This window comes from Mastigoproctus giganteus, chromosome 4 (assembly GCF_048544385.1).
Source record: "Mastigoproctus giganteus isolate SK-2022 chromosome 4, ASM4854438v1, whole genome shotgun sequence".
NCBI lineage: Eukaryota > Metazoa > Arthropoda > Arachnida > Uropygi > Thelyphonidae > Mastigoproctus > Mastigoproctus giganteus.
Window position 1 is genome coordinate 226,079,372 of NC_143578.1, and position 12,230 is coordinate 226,091,601.

The following is a 12,230-nucleotide window of genomic DNA, read 5'->3' on the forward strand; positions in this document are numbered from 1 at the left end:
GAAGGTTGTTGAATATAATTATAATTTTCAGGTAAATTACAGCTTTAATGATAAGAAAGACAACTTACGTTTCCCTCCATTTCAATTATTCTATTGTGCGCCTGCATTTTTTTTTTTTTTATTTCTTATTAAAACTGCCCATTATTAAGTTGACACACTTGAAATTTTCTCCAATAGAACAGAATACAAAGAGTCGAAAATTAATACAATAAAATTAGCGCAAATTAAAATATAAACATCTCAAAAGATGAACTACTGAAGTGTCGAGGACAAATGCCATAATTGCCACCAAGTTCTTTTAAGCTCTTTTAAAATTCTTTTAGTTAGAATAATTACGGAAAAAAAAAAATACTTCAATAAAGACAAACAGGCGACAGGGAATGCGTGAGCACAATTAGGCATTTTTTAAAGCCGAAGCCCTATTAAGCTTGGCGTTATTTGCTTATATTAATAATTTTATACTAATAATTTCTTATGCTAATAATTTCTTATACTAATAAAATCTATAAGTGATACCTGTTCAGTGTCACAATGTACATGTCAAACACCTCTCCAACAAGTAGATCCGAAACTAACTGGTCTGGTCGCGTGAATTTTAGCTTAAATTAAAAATCTTGTTTATTATTCAGAAGTCTTTGATAAATCAATTATATAATGATTACTTAAACACCCAATTACTGCCAATGAATTCATTATTATCACTCTTTCTATATCTCCAGATGTACAGAAGTTAATAAATAGCTATGCATGGACACACGTGACTTCATTTACCCCAAGAAACAATTCCCAAGGATGGTGAGCGAGTCGCAGTAAGAAAAGGAAGCATATCGGAGTGAAGTATGACAATGAGAACCTTATTTGACCACACCTGTTTCGCATCTAATTATACAAGAAAATGAACCTCTTGAAACTGATTTATCATTTATCTCTAGATACCTCCAGTAAGAGCCTCCGTATCGAGTAATCAGAAGCGGTAGTTCAGTAGCACACGCTCTTTACATAGACCGTGGTTCAAGCCCCTAACTGCTAAATATGGTCGGTCTGCCAACCCGCACTGGACCAGCGTGGCAGATTATGGTTCATTTCCCTCAACATGGATCGTTGAGGTTTCCACCCTGCAGTGGATTGATAATGGCTGCTGTTTACTTTTTTTTTTTTACCTTCAGTAAACCTCCACTGGATACATTATATGCTACATACTATGTACAATAAATAATATCCTGATATGCTTTATTTTAAAAAAGCTGATTCGCGTTTCAGGAACATTTCTCGGAAAAAGAAACTACACTACGGGACGTATTCATTCCCACGAAAAAAACCAAATTCTGGATAATAGACGAATCATATGTTCCGCATCGGCTAAGGTGGCAAGCATGGTAATTGTTTCGACAGATGTTTCAATTCATCTTGTGAAGTTTCATCTTTCTTTGTCAAACAAGTTTACGATATTTTTGTGCCCAAAAGAACTAATACATATTAATTCTGTCAAACACCGACAAACGGTATTTAACACTTCAATACCACTGAATCACATTTTCATAAAGTTGCATAAATAAATACTGTACAATTAAAATTTAGAACTTTTAAATTTCAACATCTCTGTCAATCAAATCCTCTATTATCTGGCAGACCTGCTTATATATATATATATATATAAACATTATATATCTATATATATATAGGTATATATATTTTAATTGTATAGTAATATTATATTTTAATTACACAAATTTTATATATTTTAAAAAATTTAATTTTAATTGTATACTATTTATATAACTTTATGTAAATAGCATTCAGTGGTATTAAAGTGTTCAATACAGTTGATCGGCCTTTTACAGAAGTAACATGTTTAGTGCTCCCGAACTCAGAGGGCGCTTTCGGCAATAAAGCACATCCAACTTTAAAACAAATTCACGAATTCCTAGTACAGTACAATAACGAATATCTGTACGGTATACTGCAAAATTTTACTCTAAACTGAACTAAAAGCACGGACTCTATTAAAGCATACTTGCTTTCCTTAGTGCTTTATATACAATAACCGAAAGGGAAATTATGCCAGGAGAATACAAAATGTCACTATAGTTTCTGATATATTTCCATTTCTCCAAGCATACACGATATTGAAGCATTTTTAATAACTAATTATAATCAATGATATTTAAGTACATTTTTTTTTAAAATAAATATCTGAATTTCACTGTATTCAGACACGGACAAACAGAGTTAATAACACTGATGAACTGTTGAATAAACAGAAAATGTCATTAATACCATCAAAGGGCAGTATCATCTATTTCCACTTGTATTTTTCCGAAGTTTAGTTTGAAACAATGTCCAAGTAGATTCTTTTACTGTATCGCTGAAGTCAGAAAAATTTTAATATGCGTGTATTTAATATGAATTATCTGATTCATTTCTTCCAAAAATTAAATTGCCATACAACAGAAGTACAGAATTATAGAACACTTCTAATAATCATCAAATTTCTGTTGTACACAGACCAAAACTTTAGCAGTAAATAAACATGTGTTCAATAACAGGTATTTTTGATAATTAAAAATGTCATATCTTGTGTTTTAATAGGTTTTAAAGTATTATAATTACGTAGATATTCTTTATCAAAGTTTCAATAGTCACGTTCAAATAAAGTGAATTCAAAACGTTGCTACCATCTTATGTAGAGTACAAACAGCCACTAACAAATATGAAAAATGTTGAAAAATCTTTCATTTGTTTAAACTTCTGTGTCTCACATATATCAGTTGGAGCTATTAACACTCGTTTAAAATTTACTTCAATGACTAATAAAAAGTATTGACTTTAAAATTATTTATTTGTATAAATTTTCATATAATCGTTAGATGTTGAGATTTCTATTTTAAAACTGACTTTTAATTCTTAAATATGATGCTTTTTATTTGTTGGTGCCTAGATATTTGTTGTCCTCTTTACAAGTGCCCTGTTAAAATCATCAGTTGTCGTTATATTTTCACCCATGTAAATACAATTTTCCTAGTAGAGACCTTAGTTGTGATTACATTTAACAACTTGTGGCTTGCCACTAACCAGTCCATGGGACCAGTATGAGACAACAGGGTGTTCACAGATCCAAAGTATAGACATATTCATAATGTCAACAGATCTCAATACACAAAAAGGTAGCGTACGGCTACCAGCCCCTCCCCAAGACAGTAGGAAACGTACTGATCAAAGCCCACTGCCTGTTTCCAGCGGACACGTTTATAAAATATATATATATATATATAATATAACAATACAGTATCGTTTATAAGATGGCGTAATTCTCGTTGAAGGCAATGTTTTCAATCTCCCTGGTCTCTTTTGCACCAACCCAGGGAACCCTAGAGAAGGTTGTGCATTCCGTTATAGATTTAAATGATCTGTCTCTGCTGTATAAAACTTGTAGAGCTTACACTAGAGTAATGCTTAGCCCTGGTAGTTAGTTACAAGTGTTGCTATAAAACGCGCGCTGTATACGGTGAGGTAGAAAAGACATAAGGTTGACAACGTTCTTCTTAGAATACTTAAGGCCTTACTGTCTTTTGGAACACGCTGGAAGATAAAGCAGGGTTCCACCTTTGTCTGTGATCTTGTTTAAGTAGTAAATGATGGGGCTGTTAGGGAAAATGCGCGTTGTTGTGTTTGAAATTCAATGGATCATCGTGAAACGGGTCAATATTAGCACTGTTGCGCACAAGGGTTGAAATCCTAATAATGAAGTTAATTTTCAGTTTTATGCTGTTAATATGAATTCATGTGGCATATGAATAGCAATATCAAGATACACTTTTAGTCAATTTATTACTTTTCTCTAGTTAAAACAGTTTGCATATTAATATACAAACTTGAAACTTTATTAATATTGTTAAGGTTTTATGTTACTGAAAAATGATGAATTAAAATTTTATTACTGCTCTTTAAAATGCAAAAGAAAACTAGAATAAATTTTTAGTGCTGTGTTTTGTTACACAAAAAATTTTGTTCAAGTAATTACTGAAAATAATTACTAAGAAAACTGACGTATTATATGCAGCTGTAAGAGAAAAGGTAGTTTGCAATGAAATTATATTTTGAAATACTGCAAATAAAAGGTAAACATTAGCTCAAAATATATCAAAATAACTACTTAAATTTCACTACTAAATAAGGTTTCTAGAAATTCGAACTTCTTTTTTTCTTTTTTATTCTAAAAATAAAAATGCTTTTAGATTTCAAAAATACCTATTAGAAAAACTAGTAGCTCTTTTGTAAGACTGTCGAATTTCTTCAAAATATGTTAAGTCTGTTATATTCTACAAGTCATTCATACTTTGCATTTTCTAATCCACTGTTCCAATTCATTTCACTTTAATTGATCTTGTTTTTCTTCACTTTCATACCATAAGCCTTCGATATTAAATTCAGGTAGAGTACAACAGTTTATGTTCCACAATAAATCAACCAAAATATAAACAATATATACCGTAAAATCAATCATAAATCCTGTGGCTAGCCAATAAGCAGCCATCAATTTCTGATATTCATTTTTATTCGAAGTATTGAAATGTCTTTAAACCTTCATTTAATCTTCTATATCCTTTTAAACAGAATATACTGAATGATTTCCAAGTATCACTTCACTAATCTGAGGGCAATGTTTAATCGAGTATACACTTATAAATCGACCTCCATATTAACGTAGTGGCTTACTACGCTAATATGGAGTGCCAAGTGCTTACTCACTTGGCACTTTCTTGTACTAGTGGGTTTGAGTCTCTTCATAGGTTACGTTCACACACGTGATAGCAAAGCAGATCAGCCAGCGCTTAATTCTCCATCCAACCGATAAAATTAAAGAGATGTGAAGGATAATTTTATTGGTTGGTTGAGGATTAAGCACTAGTGGATCCACTTTAGTGCTGAACGTGTGAACCCAAACATAGACGGGAAGATTCACTGGCAGCCTTTTTACTCGAGCTAAGTTATCTTGTTTCAAGCAGAGATAATACAGACACAGAATATTGTGATTTTTTTTTTCTTTCGCTATTCCTGAAGAGGGATTCTTATAGTCGCTTTACCAAACAGTAAGTAACTTGAAACATGTCCCCTTCCTCCGCGAAACAGAGAACAACTTGCTGGCTAATTTCGTCAGTCCGTCTTTCAGAAGGTGTTTATTTTCTTAAACAGAAAATTCTATACTTTTCCTCGATATCATTACCCTATATGAAAACATTCTAAGAGGCGAAAATTTTGACGTGGCATTAAAAAGTACTAAAATAAGTTAAGGTGGTGGAAGAACTCAAAGAGGGTAAAAGCTTTCTCCTTTTTAAAGGTGGCTAGCATAATCAATCATTCATCCTGAAACTAAGGGTGCACTGTTAGTGACCAAGTGATCAGAATTACCAGACTAAATACACCCAGTTAAGTAGCAGCTTTTACCGTTACTTATCTACGTTTCCAAAGATTATATATCCGGTATAATTGATTGTTAATTTATCCTCGTCCTTTAACTATTAGTTTATGCTCCTAGCGGCGTTTCGCCATCAACTGAGGCTATCTGCAGGTTTCATACTTCAAAAATGGAAGTTTTTTCACTAACCTCCTCCGTCTCCCCTCCATGAGAAGGCACCAAGAAATACGGAAGCTCTTCCATCACTCATTAATTGAAGAGTGAGTGTACAACCAATCCTTTAATGTTATGCAGTTAAATGGGTTTAAAGCCAAGGGCTTCATGACAATTATAATAATAGTTCTGTTATTTCCCATATGCTGTTTTTATTAGCTTTTGCACTTCCATCTTTAATAAGGGGCAGGGAATAAACAACAGAGACACAAAATGAAAACAGTAAATTAATCAAAAGAACGAATCTCTCAAACCTCCTTTTAATCCATATACACGGAGTGGCCACTCTATTAGATACATTTACCTAACAGCGAGTAGGTCCTGCTTTAGCTTCTCAGAGTTGTTGCAAATTGGATGGTTGCGTATATCTCAATTGTATTAAGATCTGCTGACTGGGAACTACCACCACAGTAGGCTGGATTCACACTCATGTTCCTGGAACTAATTCTGAACAATTCTAACCTTGTGACATGGCGCATTATCCTATTAGAAGAACCCATCTGGAGACAGATACATTGCAGCCGTGTAGGAAACAATTTACGGATAAGCTGTAACACCCACGTGGGTGTTGCTCCAATGGTATCATGGGACTCGATGCGCCAGAAAACTCCCTATACCATAACACCGCCGCCGCCGCTACCAGCCTACACTGTTGAATACTGGCAGGATGACTCCATGGATTCATACTGTTTTCTCCATATTCCGGACGTCCCATCAACGCAAAATAGCAAGAACCTGGATTTTTACAATCCTCCACTGTCCAGTGTTGATGTTCCTGAGCCCACTGTAACTGTACATCCTTGTATTTTGCTGACAGTAGTGTGACCCCGTTCGGTCGTCGGCTGTCGGCTCTGATATTGCATACTACAGGATGTAGCCGAAAATTCATGAAAAGGATAGGTGTACCTAATATAGTGGTGTTTATATACACCATAGGAAAATTATGAAAATAAAAATTACCTGAGAAAATTAAGTGTAAAGAACATTTCATTTAAACTTAAATTTATATAATTATTACATACTTGAACTTTTATACAAGCACAATTTCTTTTATCTTTGCGAATTCTGATAATTGCTACTGAAATAGAAAACATTACATACTCAACTTAAACATCCACCCCTTTCTACTAAAAGCTGCAACAAATTTCTCTCCTCCCATTTAAAAGAAAATTAATGACTTTAGGGAATTTGTGAGACTGCCCTAGTCCAGAACTGTCCCATAAGTATGGCGTACGAGAAATTAATTTATATATACATAACAGACATTTTAAACCCATAATACCATGTTTTGATACCGGATAAAAAAATGTATCTAAAAATATGCTGCCTACTTATGAATAATATTTGTACCTATGTCCGTTTACTATTTTAGGGTTACAAACCAAGGTTTTGTATTTTTTTTTCTTTTTAAGGAGCACTTTCCATTTTCACAATGTTTTGCCTCTGTATCGTATTACAAATGAAAACTGTCCCCTCTCTATATAAAAGTGCAGTTTATTTGAAACGGCGTATTACTGTGGAAGTGAGTTGATGTTATTTATTTTTTGGTACAGTAACAGCAACCATTCCCGAATCCACCCACCTCGGTCAAACTCCTGCTTTTTTAAATAATACCTTGTCCATTTTCGAAATCCTCTCTCCTTCATCCAGAGAAGGAGGCATAGTTTATGAAACAATGTTCTTCCATTGGGAATTTCAATAAAATTTGTAAACTGTTTCACTCTCAGTAATATAAAAAAGCCAAAGTACTTCATTATTCTTAATTTGAGTGAACCATATAAGGATAAATATTGGGCATTAGAATCTATGTACAATATTTAAAGAGAAAATTTTCAGTGTTCTGAAAAGTTATCATATTGCTATGTGCATCTCCTGATCCCCACAGCAATATGAACTAGACCATCAAAATAACATAAAACTTTACATTACTTTAGGTAAAAAAATTTCAAAATCTGAGGCGTACTAAAATTATTTAAACTAATGATTGGCTAATTGAGATTTCGAAATGGCTAAAGATTTATAGAAATAGTCATACAATTTTAATGAATAAAAGATTGTACTAAAAAAAAAAAAGAAATTCTGAATATCTGCAGCCACTCCTATTCAATTATCTCTCAGTACCTGATATAGATGTTGCTTTAGCAGTAAGTAAAACCATAGAAAAGTGTAAGTGATCTTACTTTTTTCATTTTAATATAATTTTACAAGTATATTTTTACTACTGATAGTACTCGTGTATAGTTTTATGATTAAGTATAATTTAATTTCTTGCAAAAATAATTCAGAATAACGAACTAATCAGTGAGATCCATGTCAATTCAAGGCAGACAATCCAATTCGGGTTGGGTGTATATGTGAGAGAGAGAAATTCAATTGATAATTAAGGCGTTGACGCCTTAATTATCAATTGAATAATAATAATAATAATAATAATAATAATAATAATTTATTTATCCCTATTTTATGTTACACTTTTTTTGGAGATAACAGCAAAAAGGGAGGGAGAACACATAAGCCAATGGCTTTTTAGGAGTGTTCCCTTAAAAACGATGAATATACAAATATACAGTTCTGCTTAACAGAAAAGACAGAAATAAACTGGATTTTTTGTACATTTCTTTACAGAATACTTCGAAAAGCACCACTACTTATAATATCATTGTGAACATTTTTACAATTAAATGATGAGAGACAAGAAACACAATGAGATGTCTGCACAGAAATTTACAAACTATTTGCCAACTGCTTCCTTTAACATTTGTACATTATTTCCATGTTGGTGTTTTTAAAATCCAGGAGTTGAGTGGAAGGTAATTTGAATCAGAAATCCCTGGTGATGTGTTCAGTTAGTAGTTTCTTGAATTTATTTGGTGAAGTGACATTTTGATTTTTGCAGGAAGTTTGTTCCAAGTTTTAGCACCTCTGTATTTTATACTTTTCTGTCCTATGGCTTTTCTGAAAAGCAAAATCTTCAGGTTGGCTTCATTTCTTAGATTATATGATATTTCTTCTTCTTCTTCTATGGTTATGAAAGAAGATCTGAAGAGAGGGGGGAAACTCTGGTGTCTTCAATGTATTGTAAACAAAGACCTGAATGTTTGGAAACCCTCAGTCAGAAGTAACTAACACACTATAAATGCCATGAAAGTAAAAGAAGAAACTTTCTTACTGTTGTCTTGCTTTTGCGCCAAAGAAACTTTGACTATGAGGCTTAAGTGTATTTTTTCTGTCTGTAAGCTGTGTGTAATCTGGCGAGTTTGTCTGCTTTTCTAGATAAACCAGCTTCCGGGGAGGAAGGAAAGAAACCAATGCAGCACTCTCCAGAAGCCCAACTAATAAAATAACACGCATAAAAAATTCTTCGCGTCTGGACGAGATTCAAACACGGACTTTTTTCCAATAAACGGGATGAAAAGACAGCAGTCATAACTACTGTGGTATCGGGATGTTAGTACAGAAGACAAGACGTAAAGAGAGACGACAGTTACAACTTTTTCTTAATTTTTGTTTATTTCTGGCAGTCGCTGAAACCTGCATACTCTAATAGCATGGATGGAATGAGGGTTCAGTTGGGCAGACCTTCCATAAAAAAAAAAAAAAAAAATTGCACTAACATTGTTTATTTCTCTCCATGTCAACAAATTTCTTCTTTCCTCTTAGCCATTCATGGAACTGGCGTATCACTAGCTTTAATAGTTTCCCTTAAACAGTACAATAAAACTTCGCTTTAACGGACTATATGGGGATAAGGCCAGTCTGATAAAACCTATTGTCCATTAAATTTCAAAACATATATTCTCCAAAATTACTAATATGTTATGAAATAGTGTTGTTATAGTGGCATAGTATTTAGGGTTAGGCACCACCTGTGGTTTCCCACATCTGCGCCGTATGTACTCTGTGATGGAATGCAGAACTACTGCATAAGCCAGAAAAAAAGTGTAGTGTCTGGTTTATGCAGTATTGTGTTATGTTCTGTTGTTGTGTCTCTGGCTACTTGGCCGCAGGGCCCCTAGTTGCCCGCCACCACCACTGGGAGGTGAGCCAGGCTGCCTTGATACTCTGGCTGATCTCCGCCAGGGTCGCCTGAGCTTTCTGGACGGAGACCAAAAAAAAAAAAAAAAGAGAAAAGAGTGGGGAAGATAGTAGAAGTGGTGGAGTCAAAGTAGGCAAAAAGAGGAGGATGAGGAAAGAAGGCATCCTCCAGCGGAAAGAAGAGGTGGGAAGGGAGAAGTAGGAATCACCTCTAGTCTGGGAAAGGACGACAGCTTGCAGAACAAGGGCGTTTGCAAAGTTGGGTAGGTGCAACGGGAAGTGTCTGAGTTTGATATATATTAGTTCAGTGCCGTCATTCCAACGCGGAAGATGTCCAGTTAGGTGTTCATTCAGTTCGGAAAGTGGCCGGTGATGAGACAAGAGCATATACGAGAAGAGATCATAGCGGTTTCAGGAACGTCTGGTGTGGATGTCTATATTGTGGGATCAGACGTGGAGAGATGATACCAACGCCTTTTGAAGACTGCTGAGGCATACCTGCTAAAAGCTAAATAGTGTTGTTATATGAAATTAAAAAAAAAACTAAATGTTGCAATATTATATTTTATAGCACTTACCAGTTGTATAAAGCATGGCAAAGCCAGCCTTATTAGCCGAGTTAAATTTGCTGTATTAAAAAAAAAAAAAAAAAAACAGCAAAATACCAGTTCAAATATTTTAACTGGTGGTAAATACCATCAGTTACGTAACCAGTCCCCGTATGGACGAAAAGTTTGGTTCAGAGAATGCTGTCCATTATTTCCGAAATCTGTCAAAGCGAGGATTTACTTTACAATGAGGGTTGCAAAATGGACATCGAACACGTGCGTAAACGTCACCATCCAATATCGGTTCGACTCAAATTCATTACCTTTTGTTCTTACTCATTTATTCTTTCTAGCACTGACTAACTTTACTGTTTAAGTACAGCGTGTTAAAGATTTGCATTTTTTGTTTAGCACTGCCGTATATCAAACTATGGTATGCTCTAAATTGTCTTTAGCTGATGTTTCATACACTGAACTGTCTGCAACGAGCTGACATGATCCCTGATAAATGATATTTCTCAAGAAGTCTGATAAATTTATCCTAAAAACAGATTCCGCATTCTTCCACTAATACTATTTTTTTAATTGCGAATTCCCCAAAATAACATCACGTTTGACAGTACTGAGCTGCAAGGGATTCGGTAGAACCCAAACGGGTGTTGGTAATAAATCCTGGGTTTAGCGAACTCGTTGATACAATGCTGGATTTGGACATTTTTGTTCGGAGAAGAAATTTAAAAAAATACAAGTAATTTTTTTTTCTGCTGCAAACTCGCTTTTTCAAAATTAGCCAACCGGTTTAAAAAAATAGCAGCTTACCACTGATACATGGAGGATACTCGAAAATCACTTATGAAAATAACTATCACCGATAATCATCACTTATAATTAGAGTTAACTTAAAATATAATATAAGTAATAAGTACTATAGGATTTAAAATAGAAATGATTATCGAAACAAACTTCCATCCGATGTTAAAAAAAAGTGGATAGTTTAAATAGATTTTAAAGAAGTATTCAACAAATTATTAGAAGGGATGAGTTAGTGAAGTCAGTAGTTTTCTTTATTTTCTAATCTTATTTTATACCTATATTATTTTTTATTTTTATTTATTATTTTTTTCCCGATGCTATATAAGCTCACTTCATTGCATCATTTTGCCACTACTAATGCTAAATCACTGACCAAAAATTATATATTTTGTGGTGAATATTTATATTACTATTATACTGCATTTTCAATAATTAATAAGAAAAAAATATCCGCGTGTTAAAATATTGTAAGAGAAAAGACACGAATAAAAAATTAAGCAATTTCACTTCCCTGTAAGTTCGTAACGACATTTTTAAACATTACAAATAAAATATGAAAATTACTTCCAAGTATATCAAAATCATTTAATTTTCACACCTAAATAAAGTTTCTAAAAATCCGAACGCTTAAAATGATAGTATGTATGCAACTATTTCATCCCTTGTGAGCCAGTGCCGCAATCACGTTGATCACGACGTTGTGGAAAGGTAAACTGTATTAAAGCAGCGGTATTCTTGATCGTCAGTAGTTGACTAAATTTATGTAGTCTAACCTGATCCCATCCTTTAGCCTAGCCTAAGTTGACCGAACACTGTCTCAAGTGTTTTGTTATCCTAGAAATATGTAAATTTTATGACTTTCCCTTATCTGTTTTCTACTGTAAGCCTGTAGATAGAAACTCCGCGTCTGTACAGCTTTGGTCTTTCGGTGAGTGCCATTTGATTGCACGCCGGTTTGCAATGTATTATGACGACCCAGAACATGATCTTTTATTGTCAATAAAAGCATTGAAATGTGTTATGTCTTTTGTATCCTTACATTATTCATTTCAGTACATTCTTCATGCTTCGACAAGCTTCACTGCACTAATAGTATTCAACAAACGCGCGTTCCAAACTGCTCACAATGTACTTTCGTCTTCGTGGTATGCTTCAGTGAGGAGTAGCCATTTCTCACTAAATCATAATTTTAATAAATAAAATGT